Raw genomic sequence first — 20,118 nt, forward strand, 5'->3', positions numbered from 1 at the left:
CTTTTCCCTTTCCCCTCCTACTGCCTATAGAGCTAGTTAGATTTATGTACTTAATTTGGTTATTCTCTCCTTGAACCAAATCAGATGAGAGTACCTCTCAAACAATGCTCATCTCCCTCCCCTCTTTCCCTCTACTGTAATATAATTTTGTACTTCTTCTTGTGATATAATTTACCATTTTCTGCTTCCTCCTTTTCACATCTGCTATTACAATCCCTGTGAATGCTTAAATGACATTTTTATTATGACATCATTTACTTTATACCTACTCCCTCTATCCATATATGTCCCTTTTATATTTCATAATAGATATACAATTCTCAAGATTAACAAGTATCATCTTCCCTTATAGGGAGGCAAACATTTTGCCCAAAGTGAGTAACAAATTTTTCTTTCCCCTGTTTACCTTTTTGTGCTGCTCTTGAGATTTGAAGATGGAATTTTCTATTGAGTTCCGGCCATTTTATCAGGAAGGTCTGGAAATCCCTTATTTCATTGAAGGTTCATCTCCTTACCTGAAATACTATGCTGAACTTTCCTTGATTATAGTCCCAGCTCCTTTGCCTTCAGAATATCAAATTCCAATTCCTTCAGTCTTTTAATGTAGAAACTGCAAGGTCCTGTGTGATCCTCATTGTAGCTCCTTGATATTTGAATGGTTTCTTTCTGGCTCCCTGTAGTATTTTCTCCTTCACTTGGTAGTTCTGGAATTTGGCAAAAATAGTTCTTGGTGTTTTTAGTTTGGAATCCCTTTCAAGAGGTGAACAGTGGATTCTTTTAATTACTATTTTGCCCTCTGGATCTATCACTTCTGGGCAGTTTTCCTTGATGGTTTCTTGGAAAATATTGTTCAGGATCTATTTTCTGTCATGACTTTTTGGTAGGCCAATAATTCTTAAATTTTCTCTTCTGTATCTATTTTCCAGGTCAGTTGTTTTTCCAATTAGATATTTTGCATTTTTTCTATCTATTCATTGTTTAGATTTTGTTTGACTGATTCTTGTTGTCTCATAGAATCATTAGTTTCTACTTGCCCAATTCTAACTTTTATCAAATTCTTTTCTTCAGTTAACTTTTGCATCTCCTTTTCCATCTTTCCAGTTATTCCTCTTAAGGAACTGTTTTCTCCAGTTAATTTTTTAATTTTCTTTTCCATTTGTTCAATTTTCCTTTTTAAACAGCTGTTCTCTTCAGTGAATTCTTTCTTCATATTTTTATAATCATTGGCCAGTTTTTCTTCTATTTCTTTCTTCAGCTCTTCCAAGAGTGCTTTTTGTGCATGCAAGCAGTTCATAGTTGCTTCTGACATTTCAGATGGGAGTATAGTCTCAATACTGACCTCTTTGGTATTTGTATTTTGGTCCTTGTCCCCACAGAAAGATTCTAAGATCTTTTCCTTCCTGCTTTGTTTGTTATTCATGATGATGACACTTTCTGTATTGTGGCCTCTGGTTCTTTCAGTGAGAATCTAAATATCCTGGTACTGAGCTGGCTGTTGTGAGACAGCAGAGGCCAGGTACATTCTTTCTTTTTGTGTTTCCCTGGATTAGCCCTGGAGCTAGCTTGTTAAGTGTGGGGGAGGGGTGATCTGGTCACAGGAGGTGTCTTCAGTTGAGCTAGAGTAAAAGCAAGCTCAGTAGTTGGTGATCCTGGCTGCCCTATAGTCTTCCTGTTTCCCCTGGAGTGCTGAGGCACTCCTGGAGTACTGGTGTTGGTGGTTGTGAGGCTCCACCTCCCTGGAGCTCCGGATCTCCTCCTGGTTTGCTGAGGTGGGGCTGTCTGGGACAGCTCTGGTCCTCCACTGTTTTCCTTCTGACACAGCAAGAAGAATCCTCATTAGTGATTTTTCCTTGCCTCATGTGCTATGAGACTGTTTGCCCCTTCTGCTGATCCCACTGTTCCAGGATTTTTCTGGGGAAATATTTTATGGTTCTTTCAAGGTCAGCAAGGGGAGGTGGAGAGAGCATTTACCGATCACTCTGCCATTTTGGCTCATGGAAATTCAGGTAGGTGATTTACACACATTTAATCTGTGGGTTGATAGTCTCAAGTCTCAGGAGCAGCTGCTGCTAATATCTGGGTCACCGCAGGTTTCACTTGCTCAGCTCCACTGGACTCCTGCCCTGGGCTGGTATTCCACCATGCTGCCCCTATCTCAGATCGTCCTGGAGCTTTCCTGTTCAACCCTGCCCCGGGGGGTAGGGGGGTGGGGAACATGCTGCACTGTGCTCTATATGCTCCTCCACCCCTGTGGAACAGATCCTTCCCATCCTTCTTCCAGTCTGTCCTGGTGTGTGAATCTGTCACAGTCTGTTTCCTATTGGATTCTGCACTTCTAAAATTTGGTCAGATTTTGTTTTTAGAGGTATCTGAAGGAATTTGTCTAAGAGCTTAGGTGAGTAGTTGCTCTCACTTTGCCATTATGGCTCCACCCCTGGACCTTGTATTTAAATGGAAGCAAATACATAGGATGTAAAAAAAAAATCCAATTATTTTGAAAAACAGTAACCAAAATTCAAGCAAGTTCACCTTGTCCCCATCCACCCTGGAAATGGATCCATGAATCCCCAGGAGAGGGTGTTGGAGAGGGCGGAAAGGAGGGTCCATGGATTCCAGGATAACAGATCCTGACTTGGTCCAACTCCATAATTTTAGAAAGGTGGAAACAGATTGAGGGAGGAAAGGGGGCTTGCCAAATAACACAGAAAGTTGGTGACAAAGCCAAGACTAAAATAAAGGTACCCTGGGTCTCAGAATCATAGAATCTGCTGGGAAAGGATGGAAGAGGTCATCTAATTCAATCCATACTTGAAAAAGACTCCATTCTAGCACATTCTGACAAGTGACCATGCAGTAGGTACTGGATGTGTACCTAGTGGTGGAGAATATTTGGTGGACACCTATTCCATTTGGAAGAGCAACAATGTGGCTGTTCACTTTTTGAATGAATCCAGTTTCCTCTCTGAAATTTTCACTGATTGAGTCTAGTCTTTTCTGGGACTAATCAAAGCAAGTCTAATCCTTCTTCCATATGACAGATATTCAAATATTTGAAAGCAGTTATCCTGTTCCTCCCAAGTCTTCACTTTTCCAAGCTAAACATCCCTATTTCTTTCAAATGATCTTTTTATAGCATGAGTTATCTTCATCACCTTGGTCATACTACTACTACTGCTGCTGCTGCTGCTACTACTACTACTACTACTACTACTACTACTACTACTATTACTACTTAACACCACCACCACCACCACCACTACTACCACTAATGCCATAGACAACTGATCTTGAAGTCCAGAAGATCCAAGTTCAAATCCATTCTCAGATACTTACTAAGAATGGCACCTTGAGCACAGTCACTTAACCTACATTTGCCTCAGTTTTCTCATCTGTAAAATAAGGATATTAATGCCACCAGTCTTCCAGGGTTGTTGGGAAGTTCTTAGTACAGGGGCTGGCACATAGTAAGCACTATATAAATGCTAGTTATATATGGTTTTTGCTATTATTGTTATTATTTTCTTCCTTAAAGGTTTCCAAGGCACTTTGCACATATCTTATTTAATCCTTACAACAACCGGAGGAGGTAGGTGCTATGATCACCCCCATTTTAAAGATAAGGAAACTAAGGAAGATTTAAGTTAAGTGATTGGCCCAGGGTCATACATCTAGTGAGTGTTAACAGTGGAATTTGAATGGGGGTCTTCCAGACTCCAAGTCCAATGTTCTATCTACTGCACCACCTAGCTTCTTATGAGGATGCACACTCTCCAACTTATCACTGTTCTTTCTAAAATTCATCTAGAACTGAGTGTAGTACTGTATAGGTAATCTGACCAGGCTAGAGGATGGTAGAACTGTACCCTCCTGTATTCTGAATATTATAATTCTATTAAATCAGCCTGATATCATGTTAAATTTTGTTTTGACTATTGGCATACTGGGCTTGAAGTCTACTAAAACTCCTAAGACTTTCATACCTCCCATGATTTGTAGTGATGTAGTTTTTTTTTTTTTAACCTAAGTGGAGGATTTTACAATTGCTTTGGTTGTTCAGTGGATCTGTGGACTCATTGTAGTGACTTCTACCTCCAAAGATGAAGCTTACAACCCATCATATCCTCTCCTCTTCTTTCATGGGATCTTTGTTTATGTCATATCATAGATACTCCACAATGGGTTCCACTTAATGTTCTTGGAGGCTTCCCCTAGTTCTCTTGACATGGCATATGTTGCAATAGATCATGTGGGCTATTCTAGGTTGCCTTTTGTTCTCACCATATCATCATGATCATAATCATGGCTAACATTTATATAGTGTTTACTATGTGTCAAGCATTTTTACAAATATTATCTTATCTGATACACATGACAACCCTGGGAGGTAAGTGCTATTACATTCCTCATTTTATAAAAGAGGAAACTGAGGCAAACAGAGGTTAAGGGACTTGCCTAAGATCATACAGCTAGTAAGTGTCTGAGAGGAGAGTGGAGCTCAGATCTTCCTGATTTGAGAACCAGCAGTCTATGCACTGTGTCACCTAGCTATCCTGTATGATCAGCCTACCCTTTTTCCGGTCTTATATTTCTTCTATGACATTCTTGACACTGATTTTCTTATGCAACTTTCTCTATTAAATTTCATCTTGTTGGATTCAGTCTATTGTTCTAAATTGTCAGACCCTTTCAAGACTGCAATTCTGTTTTGCAATATATTAGCTCTCCTAGCTTTGTCATCCACAAATTTGACAAGAATTGCAATCTCTTCCTTCATCAGTGTCATTGAAAAATGTGTTCAACAAAAAGTGACAAAAGAAAAAGTCCCACAAAACTCTGCCAGAGTCATCCCTCTAGATTTTCATGGCCTCCTTAATTAGTACTCTTTGTAATTTCTTTTCAACTAGTCCAGTGATTTTTCCTATTGATTGCTATCATTATGTTGTTATGTGGGCCAGTTGTCAGTGTCATAAAATCTACCAAGCTTTCTGATTCTTCAGAGATAGTCATTGAAGTATACTTAGGATGCCCAAGACTTGGACCCCTCATCTTCTTCATGAGTCCCTCTGCCTTATACTCTGACTATGCTTAGGGCCCTCCCAGTTAATGCTTCATCCTCTCAGGAGATTGTTTTGTTCATCCTTTATTTTTGAAGAAGAACATGACATCAGAGAAATGATGACATGACTTGCACTGGACTTTGTTTTGAGTGAGGGAGAGTTGTGCAAGGTCATCAGCCTCACTTTCTCTTCCTGAGCCATCTGGATCCAGTAGCCTGATATTCATCAGAATGATGGCCCAGGAGGCAATGAGAGACCTTGGCCTCTTTAGGCTAAGGTCCATTCAGGTAGTTACTTAGAGTGAGGTAATGCCCATTCAGAGAACAGGCCCCTTTAAGAAGTGATCCCACATTCTTCTACATAAAGTATTAGCAATATTTCAATATTGACCTTCTGATCCATCATTTCAATGGACTGAGTATATAGAATGCCAGTCTAGGGATACAGAGAGCACTCTTCCTGTAGGAGTGAAGTTACAAGGCCAATTTTTGCAGCAGATAGTGGTTCCCTCCTTAGCAGTTTTTGAGGATGTGGCAGCAACAAATTGTCCCCATGTCACTGAGAATTGGTATGCCTGTCAACACTCTTACATTCCTATGCTGTAGGTGGCCGCTTAATGTTCCATTCCCTGTAAACTTGGTAGAGACTGGACCTGTTTTACTTCTTCCATAGACATTGGATAAAAGTTGACAAGCATTTGATCAAAGACTAATATTTACTATGTTTAGTTAAATCCCTGCTCCCTCTTGCCATGCTCCAAATTCTATCCATTTAAAAATTATTTGATTTTTATCATTGCATATAAAAGTGATTTTTAACATTGATTTTTTAAAATTTTGAATTCCAAATTTTCTCCCTGTCTCCCTCCTGCCCATCTTACTCCCTAAAAATGTTAAGCAATTTGATATAGATTAAACATGTGCAGTCATGCAAAACATATTTTCATACTAGTCATGTTGTAAAAGGAAATACAGAGCTCAAGCAAAAAAAAAAAAACAACTTAAAAATAAAGTGAAAAATAGTACACTTCAATCTATATTCAGATTCCATCAGTTCTTTTTTTGGAAGTGGATGGCAATTCTCATTGTGAGTCCTTTGTTGGAATTGTTGGATCATTGTATTGCTGAGAATAGCTAAGTCGTTCACGGTTGACACTGTTTGATATTGCTGTTGCTGTGTACAATGTTCTCTTGGTTCTGCTCACTTCACTTTGGATCAGTTCATGTAAGTCCAGGTTTTTCTGAAACCATCCTTCTCATTATTTCTCACAGTACAATAGTATTTCATTGCAATCAAATACACAACTTGTTCAGCCATTCCTCAATAGAATCCCCTCAATTTCTAATTCTTTGTAACCACAAAAAGAGCTGCTATAAATATTTTTTTCTGAAAAGGTCTTCCCTCCCAATTTTTTTTATCTCTTTGGGATACAGGCCTAGTAGTGATATTGCTACCTCAAAGGGCATGCACAGTTTTATTGTCCTTTGAGCACAGTTCCAAACTGCACTCCAGAATAGTTGGATCAGTTCACAGCTCCACCAATAATGCATAAAATTCTACCCCTGGAGAATTATTCCTTTTGCTTAAGGCTTTATAGCTATCACCAGTAGTCCCATTTTAAACTACAAATACATTACTTAAAGTGAATATACATCAAAGCATTGTTAGGTATTAACATTGAGCTGGAATTAGTTATAGTTGAATAGACCTCTTTCCAATGTTATAGTGCCTGAGAAATAATGGGGACAGAATAATTTTAATGGAAAGGAAGGGGAAAAGAAATCTTTTAGTATGGAGCCATACCTGGGATAGACAGATCTTAGTGGGGTCCTTAGAGGTAAGAAGGGCAGGAAATTCTAAGATTGCAGAAGATATCAGGAGAGCATTGGTAACCTGGTAAATAGATGCTGAGAAGACCATGAAGGGCACTGATAGGGAGGTGGAAGGATGCCAAAGACAAACATGACCCTGGACAAGGACTGGCACTGCTCTCAAGCCTTTTGTAGTCACTTGAGTCACTAACTCACCTCCACTTTCACCAGTCCTCTGGCTGAAGTAGGCACGTTTCTTCTCCTGAGCTACTTACTATTCTCCAAACCATTGCCTCAAGAATAGGAAGAGGCCAGTGAAGCAGTACTTTGTGGCTCATAGTGATTCTCTAAAGGTTGTAAATGGCCACTGATGTAATTCTCTTTTCAGGATTTCTTGTCACTCTGCATTATTATTTCTTTGGGTTATTAGTCTTAGCAATACTTCTCCTTTTACCTTCCTAATGTTTCTCCCCATATTCCTATTGTCCACTGGGGAACGAGGTTTTATTTTTTATTTTATTTATTCTTATTTTTCAGAATTGAAGTGAGAGACTCAGGTTGGAAGTTTCTTCATCAGTAATTCCTAGGGATTTCACTTCTTACTTCTGATTTATTAGCTCAGGAATTCTTAACTTTTTGTGTGATGGACCAGTTTGGCAATGGGTCTGTGAAGGACCCCTTCTCAGTATAATGTTGTTGTCTACATGCTCCATTGATGGGAATGATACATTTCATTTGAAGATTAGTGAGAATTAAAATGTAATTTCTTTTCTCACCCACGTTTATGAATGAATCTCTTGAAATCTGCCCATGATCACATTGTGGGTCCATGGATCACAGTGTGAGTTCTTGCCTCACATCATACAGAAAAGTTAAAATTCAATAACAAAAATAAAATCACCTGACCTATTTTAGGGGGATCATATGGGGATCTGGGGGTGGGGAGACAAAATTTTTGAGAAAAAATGGAGAAGGCAGAGGAAGAGAAGGAAAACAAGGAACATTTTCTACTCTGATTATTTTGAGATAGGGAGTTTGAGAGTCTGTGCTTGAGATCTGCCCCAGTGTTTCCAATAAAAGATTTCTCTCCTTTGCTCCCTAAGCAGCTACAATATAAGGGTTAGGGAGAGAAGGCTCTGGTGGGATTCACTGATCCCTTTGAGATGAAAGAATGGACATCTCCATGTGGGTGACAAGATGTAGACAGGTATGGATGGTCTCTTGTTGCTTTTCTTAATAGTCTGAGAAGTGAGAGGTATTGCTTTGGATTTCCCGGAAGTCAGAGAGTATGAACCATTTTTTCTGCATAAGCTAAACCTTAACATCATCAAACCAGAAAGGACTACCTAGAATATTGAAAACACTTTCCTTACAGAGAATGGAGAGTAACTGATGTCTGGTAATGGCTGAGAAGAGATTAGCACCCAGTAGAAGGAAGGGCTTCATGGAATTGAATCTTGAAGGATAAGTAGGATTTGGTTGGATTAAATCAGCAAGCATTTATTAAGTGCTTACTATGTGCCAAGTACTGTGCTGTGTGCTAGGGATATAGAGAAAGGTAAAAATAGTCCCTGACCCCAAGAAGCTCACAGCATACAAAAAATTACATATGTACAAACAAGATATTTGTTGTTGTTTGGTCATTTTTCAGTCATGTCCAACTCTTCATGACGCTCCCTCTTTTCTTTTATCAAAGATACTAAAGCTGTTTGTGATTTTCCTTCTCTATCTCATTTTACAGATGAGAAAACTAAGGCAAGCAGAGTTAAGTGACTTGCCTAGGGTCACATAGCTACTGAGTGTCTTAGAAGGAAGGCATTAAGATTAAGAAGAGACTAGAAAAGGCTTCTCAAAGAAGGTGAGATTTGAGGGGAGGCTTGAAGTAAGCATGTGAAGTTAGGAAGCAGAGATGAGGAGGATGAGACTTCTGGGCATGGGGGATAGTCAGGGAAAATGCCTAGAGTCAGGAGATAAGCATGTCCTGTGTGGGGAACTCAAGAAGGCCATTGTCACTGCATCACCATAAAATATACATTAGGGAGTAAGGTATAAAAAGATTGCAAGGGTAGGGAGGATCCTGGTTATGAAAGGCTTCAAACTCTAAACAGGACTTTATGTTTCATCCTGAGGGAAATGGGGAAGCACTAGAGTTTATTGAATGGTGTGTTTGTGTTTGTGTATGTGTGTGTATGTGTTTGTGTTGTGTATGTGTGTGTGTGTGAGAGAGAGAGAGAGAGAAAGAGAGAGAGACAGACAGACAGACAGACATATGAGAGAGAGACAGAGACAGAGGCAGAGAGATAGAGACAGAAAGAGAGAGACAGGGAAAAGAGACGTGGTCTTATGAACACTTTAGGAAAATCACTTCAGTGGGAGGATATTTGAGATAGGAGATCATAGCTTTAGAACTGGGATATCTAGAGATCACAGAGTCCAACTGCCTCATTCTACCAACCATTATAGTTTTAAAGCTAAAAGTGACCAAAGATCCTTTAATCCAACCTTTTCATTTTTACAGGTGAAGCTCAATGGTTTACCCAAGGTTATACAAATGACGGAACCAGGATTTGGCATGAGCCAAAGTAATACCTAAACTCATTTTCCTAAGTGACCCTGACCTTTTCTTTTAACCTGGGGATTCTTAATGTGAGGTCCATGAACTTGGTTTAAAATTTTTTATAAGTGTATTTCAATAAAATAATAGGCTTTCTTTATGAATTTAAAAAATATTCCTCATTAAAGGTGTTCAAAGGTGTCACAAACTGCCAGAGGGGACTACAACACAAAAAGGATTAAAAGTCTTCCATGTGGCCTCTGTTGGTGGGCTGCTGCTGATATTGAAATTAGCTAGATAAGAATCATGGAAATCTCTAAAGTCAGTTCCCTCAGGAATGCCAAATTCAATGGAACTGAGAGACCTGTGTGTGTATGTATGTGTGTGTGTGTGTGTGTGTGTGTGTGTGTGTGTGTGTGTCTCTTCCTCTGTGTGTGTGTCTCTATGTCTGTCTCTGTTTCTCTGTGTCTTTCTCTATCTCTTTCTCTCATTATAGGAGTCCACCACTTGTCTTAACAATGCCTCCAAATGAAATGAAGAGTCAGAATGGATAATAACCCAGCTACAGTCTGCTAGAGAGATAATGCAGCTAAGGGGGAAAGAAGTCAACTGAGTCAGAGGAACTAGGATCACCTTACCTTAGAAGCTTTGATTATTAATTCATGGAAACTCTTACCCTTTCATTAGTGTGGCAAGAATTGTATCATGACAGGTTAATTACATAGTTTGGGGCAATTAGAAAGTAAATATATGTTAAGAGGACACTACTGTCTAGATAAAAACTGTCTATTAAAAGGCCCTCTCACTTTACAAGTTCCACCTTAGTATAGAAAATCGGAAGGACTCTTTTATTTGTTGTTATTTTGAGATAAGTCTGTTTTTTTGTGTGGGCAACTCTGTATTTAGTTTTGGCCCCGCTCCCCATTGGGATGTGCCTTGCTGGGACCATTTGACTCTTCATTTCTATTCTGAGCTCATATCTCTAACACAAAATCCTAAGGAATGAAGTTTGTTGTCCAGCAGAGGCTTGGGATAAAGAGCAGTTTTCAAGGGTTGAACTGTAAGAAAGTGAGGGAGGAAAGCTGAGGACAGGGTGGAATCTTTGTTTCCCCCTAACTGGTTAGAGTTTGTTTTTTCCTTATTTTCTTACCCAAAAATATTAATTCTGAGTCACAGAAATGTTCTATTCAATGATTAGTCAGTACTATTGTGTCAACACAAGAAAACTCCATGAAATATGTTTTCAAGTAACTTATCTTTAGGTCAGAACTGCTGAACAGGGATGTGGACCACAGATGGAGAGGAGGAAAGCAGTTGACCATTTCCTGAAGAACAGGACCACAAGCAAAGAAGTCCTTTCCCTTCCCTCTAAATTAATCTAGATTAAATATATGTATGTATGTATGTGTGTGTGTGTATGTATATATGTATGTACATATATTTAAATGGAAGAGTTAAATGAAGTGTATTATTTGAATACCACTACTGGTTCCAGAATAAACACTTAGATCTCAGTGAAGTATGATTCATAGCTGCCTTAAGAGGATGTTCCTTACAATTCAGTTCTGAATGGAGATCACCTGTGATGGAGTAGTTTAGACCACAGAGAACCCATGAAAGTGTGGCAGAAGGAAGGCCTACCATTAGCTGTGAGAGAAGGCCTGGATCCTTGGGTGTCAGGTCTAATCCAAAATTCCACTTAGAGTTGTGCAAAGGAAAGGTAGTATTTTAGCCACAGAGAAAGAGATGCGTGTTGGCTGAATGAAACCAGGTATTATTTTGACAACTATATGGTCAACAGGCAAAGAGAAATTGGAGAAATATTTCAGTTCAATGTAATAAGAAAGAATTTCCTAACTATTAAAAAAATAGTCCAAAAGTAGAATAATCTGGGGCAGCTAGGTGGTGTAGTAGATAGAGTACCAGATCTAGAGTCAGGAGGATCTGAGTTCAAATGCAGCCTCAGATACTTACTAGCTATGTGACCCTGGGCAAGTCACTTAACCCCAGTTACCTCAAAAAAAAAAAATAGAATCATTTGCTTTTGAAGGTTATGAGTTTTATATTAGAAGTAGCCAGATGGCATGCATGGTGGATAGAGGATGGGCCTCAAGTCAGGAAAGCCTCATTTGGTCTCAGACACTTCCTAGCTATATGACCCTGGTCAAGTCACTTAATCTTTGTTTACCATCTACCTAACTATAGCACCTACCTCCCAGGGTGATTATGAGGATCAAATGGGATAATAATTGCAAAGCACTTAGCATAGCACTTGGTACATAGTAGGAACTTAATAAACACTTATTCCCCCCCCTCTTTCCTCCATAATTGGGGGTCTACAAGTTGAGGTTGACTTACCATGGCTCTGGGATATTTCAGAGGGCATTCCTGCTCAGTTATAAGTTGGAGAACATAACCTCTTAGGTCTCTTCAACTGAGATTCTGTGATTCTACTCTAGTGGGCGGGTGGGACAGACTAGGCTGGTGTGTTCCTCTACCCTAGAAATAAGCTGACCCTAGAGTGAGGAATCATGACAAATAATTTGAGTTATGTCAGAGGTCAGGATACTTTCTCTTATGAAGAATATAACTGGTACAAGCCAGTAGTAAAGAGGGTACTTAGCTGATAAACTTAAGTTTATTATCTAAGTACATGGTTTATCATGGCTATAGGCAGGGGTGTGCTGGAGCCAGTTGGGCAGTGATTGTCAAATTGAATTTTCAATATGAACATTTACCCCCCAGAAAACAGTAAGTGCTACAAAGCAGGGCTTAATTTATTGTTTAATGATTGTCTAGATTTGAGTGACGGAATGTTAATAATGCAGATTAAATTTAAAAGTATGTCATGCATAGTTTTTTTTTTTTTTTGACAGCCAATTGTTTAATATTTGCCAGCACATTCCTGGACAGGGACAAGTGCTAGTGTGGATCAATGGAATCCACCAATGAACCTAAACATTCATTTTAGCCTTTCAACATCCTCCCCAATTTAACATTTAGAGAATTTCTAATGATATACAAGTATTCTGTTAGTTGATTTAGATCTTCTCCCTCTTTCTCCCATTCCACTCCATTCATGTGTTGAACTGTCCTGATAGGCTCCCTCCACTGTGCTTGATGGGATGGCCTGAAGTAGGAAGCATGAAAGGCAAAGCAAAGAAACCAGGAGTTCTAATAATCCAACAAGTGGATTGCAAATACCCTGATAATTGAGAGACACAGTTGAATCCTGGCTTTCCCACTTATTAGCTAGGCAACCTTAAGTAAATCACTTCATTTCTTTAATCTTCAATGTTTCTATTTGTTTACAGGGAGAAAACACTTGTACCACCTGTCAGGAGCCCAGGTCACCAATGGTGTCTTGGATGTACAGGACTACCATGTTTATGTACCTGGATCAAGTATAAAGTCTCCTGCTTGGTACTTAATTCTACCTTCATAGTCGTCTTAGACTTTATTACCCTTCACATATTCGATGCTACAGCTATGTTGTCCTATTTGCTGCTCCTTCAAATATCTCCATTTTTCCTATCTTTATACTGGTTGACTCTCATCCATAAAATGCTCTTCCTTCTAACTCCCACCTCTTAGCTTCTCTGGTTTCCTTCCAGACTCAGTACAAATCCCCTGTTCTATAGGAGACCTTCCCTAAGCTGATTCTTCAGCTCCTTTCCATTTATGTCATACCAGTCTTGTATGTATAATCATTTACAAGTTGTCTTCACCATTAGAATGTGTACTTGTTCAGGTAGGGGCTATGGTTTTGTGTCTCTTTATATTCCTATCTCTTAGCACATAGTAGGGGCTTCATAAATGCATGTTGAAAAGTCAATTGTCAAAGTAATTAGTCAATCAGTCAAATCAAATCAATTGACTGAATTATCAAAAGAGTCCCAAGGGCTACTTAACCCCATTATTTCACAATCATTTTTTTTCCTGCAAACTATTCTAGAATTCTCATCTAGTTTTCTGTGACATTTACATAGTCTACCTTCATTTCTGGTTTTGCTTTGATGTTACATTGTGATAATCTAGTTCAAAATCTTGTTTTTGACCTCACTTATCATTGTCCCAAAGATCAGATGCCTAGGTTCCCCTTGCTTTCCTTGGAGTCCAGTAGAGTGCTTGGTGACTATACCAGCTGGCAAGATGGGCAGCTGCTTAGGAAGCAGTACATTGGCCTTCCTACTATTGATTTGGCTAATCCAACTAGATCCTACACATCTCTTGGTCTCTGCCAATTCAATGATGACTGGTCACCAAGTTACCCCTTTGCCTCCCACTGGCTTCTGACTTGACTCTGACACTAATTAGCTCAAAGGGTCTTGGTGAAGAGTGAATAAAACAATGCACATGACAGTACTTTGTAAACTGTAGATTCTTTAAAATATCAACTATGATGATAATAATGATGATTGACAGTGATGATAGTGATGCCTCATCCTGGGATAGGGGTGCTATGATCATCAGGCATAATTCCTGGCAAGTCTCTCCAAAATAGAAAGTCCAATGATTTGCCCTGTCGAGAAACTGGGGGCTAATTTAACTATCCAAGAGATATTTTACAAGGATACAAGAAATAGCTATAGTATCTCATGGAGAGTATTTACTAAAGCAAAAAAGTGTTTGGAATTATCCTCAGTGGGAGGAGTAGCCATATTGATTAAAAAAAACTTCCAGGTACTTAAGAATACTAAAGCATTTATAAGGGCATGTCGTTGAACTACTCAGCTTTAGTTTCTTTCATCTTTAAAATGGGAGTGACAGTATTTGCATCATATACCTTTGTTGAGGGAAAACAGTCCATAAACCTTAAGAAGCACTATAAATATGAATTACCATTACCACTGTCAACCCCATTTTCAATGTCTTCCTCCTAGTCAAGCATTATTGAGAATTCTGAAGACAGGGAAAGCAGAAACAATCGCAAAAGAAGGAAAGACAATGCTGTTTGGTCCTTAGGCTGTTCAGTCAGCTACTGAGTCATCTCTTTCTGAATAAATAAAATCTAGATAATCTAACCTATAGTCATATCTGGCTCTTCCTGTATTCCACTGGACTATATATACAGAAGCAGATGCCAGGAGTGAAATGGAGTTTTCTGCTAAAAATTATGTAGACCAGAACCACACCTCATCTAGGCTTCAACTTCTCTCTTCTTCCTTTGGCCTTGGTACCATTTGTCTTTTGGCCACAATTGCACTTGGTATCAGCTTGGATAACTCTGGCTATCAGTCTCCTAGGCTGTTCCCTTGTCTCCTCTTCTATTGTGTCTCTTCTTCCTGGCACATGCTCCCCAGCATGTTGTCAGGGGTCCTTTTCAGATGTGAGTTGACGGATTTGTAAGTAGACTGCTTTCCTAGTGACATCCTTTTGACATGGCATTAATGGAGAAAACAGTGCAATGGATTCCCTGGGCAGTGGTCCATTGATTTCTTGTTTACATCCCTCTCACCAAACACCAGCAACGGGGGTGACAGATTTGATTAGTCTCTGGCATGAGCTGGTCACTGGGCAGGGAAGAAACTTGGACTGAAGTCCAAAGAAATGGGATTGTGGGATCACTAGTAGAGTGTAGTAACCATAATAAAAGAAGTCAAACATAATGTCATGATTCAGCCCACTTGACAGCTTTTAAGATGAATAGCAAGAGAAAGTCATTTTAGGGGGTGAGGCAAGAGAGGAAATAGATTTTAGTGTTTGTGGAAACATCATTCTTTGTTTTCTCTTGCTCAAAATGGTTCAGATTCCTTCATATACAAATGTCTGGTCATCCACTGGAGTAGCTCAACCTTGGAGAGCTAGGTGGATAGAGCCTGGAGTTAGGAATATCTGAATTCATATCAAGCATTAGATACTTCCTAGCTGTGTGACCCTGGGAAAGTCACTTCATCTCTCTCTGCCTCAGTTTCTTCAATTGTAAAATGAGGGTCATTTTAGTATCTGTCTCCAAGGATTATTGTGAGTATCAAATAGAATATTCCCTTCCTTTCTCTGGACCTGGAGGAAACTCCAAAGATTAGTTGCTCAAAAGCCATTTGAACAGAAATTCTTCAATTCTAGATCTCTGAAGTAGAATGAAACATTTGGAACAGTTACTCTATTAAAATTGTTGGCCCAGGGGACCTAGTGGAAAGTAAATTACTTTTCTGATCAAGAATCTGATTTGGAAGAGATTTCAGTGATTATTCAGAGTCAGGAAATGTGCATTCAAAACCCCAATTTTGACTTCTGATCTAAGTGTTAACAATAGGCCTCATGTTTCTCTTTTTTGCAAATTAAGGAGGTTGAATTGGTTCTTTCTGGGTCTAAATTCTTACTGAAGCAGCAAGCTTGTTGACTGAACGGATAGAGGGCACTGGATTCGGAATTAGGTCAAAACCTTGCTTCAGACACTTACTTGCTGTGTGACTCTGAGTGAGTCACATTACTTATGACTCACTTTCGTCATCTGCAAAATGAGGGAATTAGACTTGATGACCTGTAAAGTTCCTGCCAGCTTTAAATGGATGGTCCCTTGGCCCATACTTGAATAAAAATTTGTTCTGTAGTATCCATGACAGGTAATTATTTAGCCTTCCCTTGGATGGGGAACTCATTACTTCTCAAGACAGCCAATCATATTTTTTGACAGCTCTAAACATCTAGAAGATTTTCCTTCTATTAAGCTGAAATCTGAATCCCTGTGAATTCTACCCATCAGTCCCATGTCTTCCCTTTGGAGCCAAGGGGAAAAAAGTCTCATTCCTGCTCCGTTAGACAGTTGATTCTTCAAACATCAGAAAGCAGGTAAGGTATCCTCCTATATTGTGTCTTCTCTAGGCTAAATGTCCACAGTTCCTTCAACTGATCCTTGTACATCATAGTCACTTCCCTTGATCATCCTCTTATGGGCATGCTCCCCTTTATTAACATCCTTCCTAAAATGTGCCACCCCAAACTGACTACAATAATAAAGATATGGTCTGACCCAGTTTCCCTCATTGCTAATGCCAGTTCTAGCCTGAAATACTATGAGTAAAAATGCCTTTATAAGCATGGTGAACTCAGCCATGAAAGGAACAGGAAGTGATTGGTTCCTCAAGCGATGAGCAGGATGAAAAGGTTCTGCACCCTGATCTTTCAGGGCTTAATTAAACTGCAAACTTGAAATGACTATAGCTTTGTAAAATGTGAAAAATAGAATTGGAAGCATTTGGGGGAGAATCTTTACAATTACGTGCAGAGAGGTCGCTGAGCAGAAGCACAGCTTGGGGCATTTCTTGTTTGGACATTTACACTGTGAGCACTTCTACCTATGATGAATGTCAAGCCAAAACACTGGAATGGATTTTAAAGCGCCTCTAACCCAACCCTCTCATTTTATATATGAGGGCAATGGGGAAGGGACTTGTCTAATGGAGCAGTAATTAGTGTCACAGTCAGATCCAGAAACCAGAACTCCTGGTTCCCACACTAGTCCTCTTTTCTTACACAGCTTATGCCATATTGATATGGAGAAAAGGAAAGTGTAGGAAGTAGATTTACGGATGATATCATCTTTCTTATTATGGAGATTTGTGTCATTGTCATCAAGAATGAATGGGTCATCTCTGACACATTTACAATGATTTCTGTCATCACCACCACGACCACTACCTTGATCATTATCACCACCATCACTACCAAAAAAAGTGGCAATGAATCTTAAAAGTGGAAACATTCTTCTTGTTTAAAAATCAAATCACAGCACACAGTTCAAGGGGGTCATTGTATCTGTAAAGAGCAGCCTTTTTAAATTGAGTCTACCAAAAATCATACACCCAAATCCACTCTAAAATGTTGCCACACAACCCTTATAAAATACTCCAGTGAGAACAAAGTCATCACATCATGTCCTGGTACTTCACTTTGTAAACTTAATTTCTGTACAGCCCTTACACATAAGTATGCATGCAGTCCTTTAATATGATGGGGAGGAAGGTAGAGAATGCAACTGACTCCATTCTCCAGGTCTCCTCACTCATCATAGAATAAAGTAAAGCTTTCCAGAATGAAGATGAACTAATCCAAGAAAACCCCAAATGGGGTCACGAAGAGTCAGACACAGCTGAAACGACTGAGCAGCAATCCTCTTTTAGTCCAAAACTCCTCTCAAGGAGGAGCTGTAAACACCCAAGTCTAATTGTCAACCTCAGGTTGTGGCTAAAGCTGCAATTTACTAAGTATGAGGTTTATAGTTAAAATTCTGGTTTTGGGGGGAAACTACCATATTTGTCAGTTTAAAAAACTTACCATGGCATTTAGAAATGTTTGCTAAGGTGAATCTAAGCCCTTCAAATTGGAATACTGTGAGTTATAACGGGTAGATGAGGGGAAAAATCACATACACATTTCAGACAAATAGCAAAAAGAAAGAAACAGGTGTGAAAATCTCCCCTGAAGGGATATATTCTTGGTGCTATACTTTTTCATGAGGTGAGGGGGAGAGCTATGGCATAATACATAAAGAGCCAGTCTCAGAGTTAGGAAGACAAAGGTTCAGGTCTCTCCTATGGCACCTACTGGTCCTGTGATCTTGGGCAGGTCACTTAACCTTTCAGTGTCCTATGGAGTTCCCTAACTAAACATAAGTCTAATTTTTAAAAGAAGGAAGAAATCAGTTTCAGGAGGACAAAATGAGAGGGTATAGGCAAAACAAAAGTTTACATACAAAGTATTAGAAGAATTGGTGGACAGTAAGATCAGTATGACTCTTTGGAATGATATGATAACCACACACCCCCAAAAAATCCAACAATAATAAATTAATGAGTTTTAAACTGTATTAACAGAAGCAGAGTCCAGGATAAAGGAACCACTAGCTCCATGGTATTCTGACTTGTTGAGAATATAAGTGGAGTATTCTTTTTTGGTTCTGGTACTACACTTTAGGAGGTACATTGGAAAGCTAGAATACCCTGAGGATGGTGATCTGGGTAACAATAAAACTTCAAAAAAACCATGGGGGAATTATTTGAAGGAGCTGGAGATGTTTAGCTTGAAAAAGAGAAAATTTGAGGGAGGAGTAGGGCATGATAACTGTCTTCAATTTTTTGATGGACTCTCATGTGAAAGAGTGAGTAGATTGTTCTGCTTCACCCCAGAGGGTAGAATTAGGGAGATAGTTATAGGAAGTATTTTGAATCAATATCAGGAAAGATTTTCTGATGGTTAGAGCTCTTCCCAAGTGAAATATGTTGCTTCATGAGTTCTCTATCACTGGAAGTCTTCAAGTTCAATGTCTGCCTGTCTTCAAAAGTATAGCTTTCTATGCAGGAGTGAGCTGGGAAAGATGGTTTAGGAAATTCTCTCTCTGAGATTATGTGATTCTAGAAAGGAGAAAAGATTGAGAGATGGACACTTTTTTTTTCTTAATGAAGGCTTTAAAAAACACTTCCATCTAGCTTTTCTCTCTCCTTTCTTTCCTCATTATCCCATCCCTTTCTGCTGAAGATGCTGAACTAAGGCAAAGAACACAGAGAGGCAAGGAAGAGGATTTCTTCTCAATAAGCGGTAGTCACCTAGCAACTGTTCTCTTGCTGGGGAAATTAAACACTATAGAAAAAAAGAAAAAAATATAGAGATTTTGATACCAAGTACAATGACTGAAAATTCTAGAGAAGCCTTCCCTAATATTGAAACATACAAGTTTCAAATGGAAAGTTAACTCTACTTGATTTTAGTGTTATAACCAGGATTAGATTAAGTAGTGATTGGTAACTTCAAGGATTTGTTAGGAAGGAACTAAGCTATACCTTTGTATTAAAAAAAATTTAACTATTAACTATGTATCCCATTTAAGCACATTTAGAAGAATAGTAACTGGTGTTTATACTTTGTTATTGTGATAATTAGTTCTGGTTTTATAAAATTATGTTTTATAATGAGTTCTGCTTATTTTAATGGAGGAACACAATATTGCCTTTGTCTCAGTTGGTTTCAGCTCTGGATGAGAAGCTAAGCCTTTAGAAGTATGAGGTCACATCTAAGACATCATTGCTACGTGGGAGAAGCTTATCCTTATTGCAAGTTAAATACCTTTAAAGAAATAAACAGAATTTGGAGAGCTAACCTTATGAACTCAGACCTTTAAATTGTTGTACCTGGATTGGGGGGAAGAGGGGGCTGTTTATTTGGTCCTTTTATGGCTGACTAGTACAGCCTACTAATGAACTAAAGGTTATGAATTTTATCTTTGTGTGCATTAGGCTGTTTTGTCCTCTTCCATGGCCCCCAACTATGTCTCCAAGCCTTCTAAATATGCACCATAGAGCTAGCCCTACTGTAAATGCAGCTTCATCTCCTACAGAAGGCCCAGTTCGGCAACTCAAGGAGGATGCTGCACCTCTGTGTCCCTTCTCCATTAGTCTGAGTTTGACGAGGGAGAAATGCCAAAGGAGAAGCCGTCCATTTTGGGAAACCTCATCTGTCCCTTATTCTGCCCTCCCTCACAGATATCATTTGAATATTTTATTGACCCCTGGCCATTTGGAGCCAATTTCTCATCATGAGCCAGAAGCATCTGTTATAAATTCAATAGAAACTTTTCCCTTAAAAATGAAAATCATGCAAATAGTGAATGCTATTTTTTTAAGCCTTCAACCCAATTAAAACTCAGTTCTTATTGGGTCAGAGTTCAACTTGTTATTGATCAAAACCTCGATTATAGTGA

The 20,118-nt window shown here is 39.1% G+C and overlaps 1 long non-coding RNA gene across 1 annotated transcript; it reads left to right on the forward strand.

Annotated features, from left to right (window-relative positions):
- Window positions 1-12,754: 12,754 nt before the first annotated feature.
- LOC140527931 (uncharacterized) lies at window positions 12,755-19,490 on the forward strand. Its single transcript, XR_011974973.1, has 3 exons — window positions 12,755-12,845; window positions 16,060-16,214; window positions 19,380-19,490. It is a non-coding gene; the product is annotated as an uncharacterized lncRNA (long non-coding RNA).
- The last annotated feature ends 628 nt before the right edge of the window (window positions 19,491-20,118 follow it).

The sequence above is a fragment of the Notamacropus eugenii genome, chromosome 1 (assembly GCF_028372415.1).
Source record: "Notamacropus eugenii isolate mMacEug1 chromosome 1, mMacEug1.pri_v2, whole genome shotgun sequence".
NCBI classification, from domain to species: Eukaryota; Metazoa; Chordata; class Mammalia; order Diprotodontia; family Macropodidae; genus Notamacropus; species Notamacropus eugenii.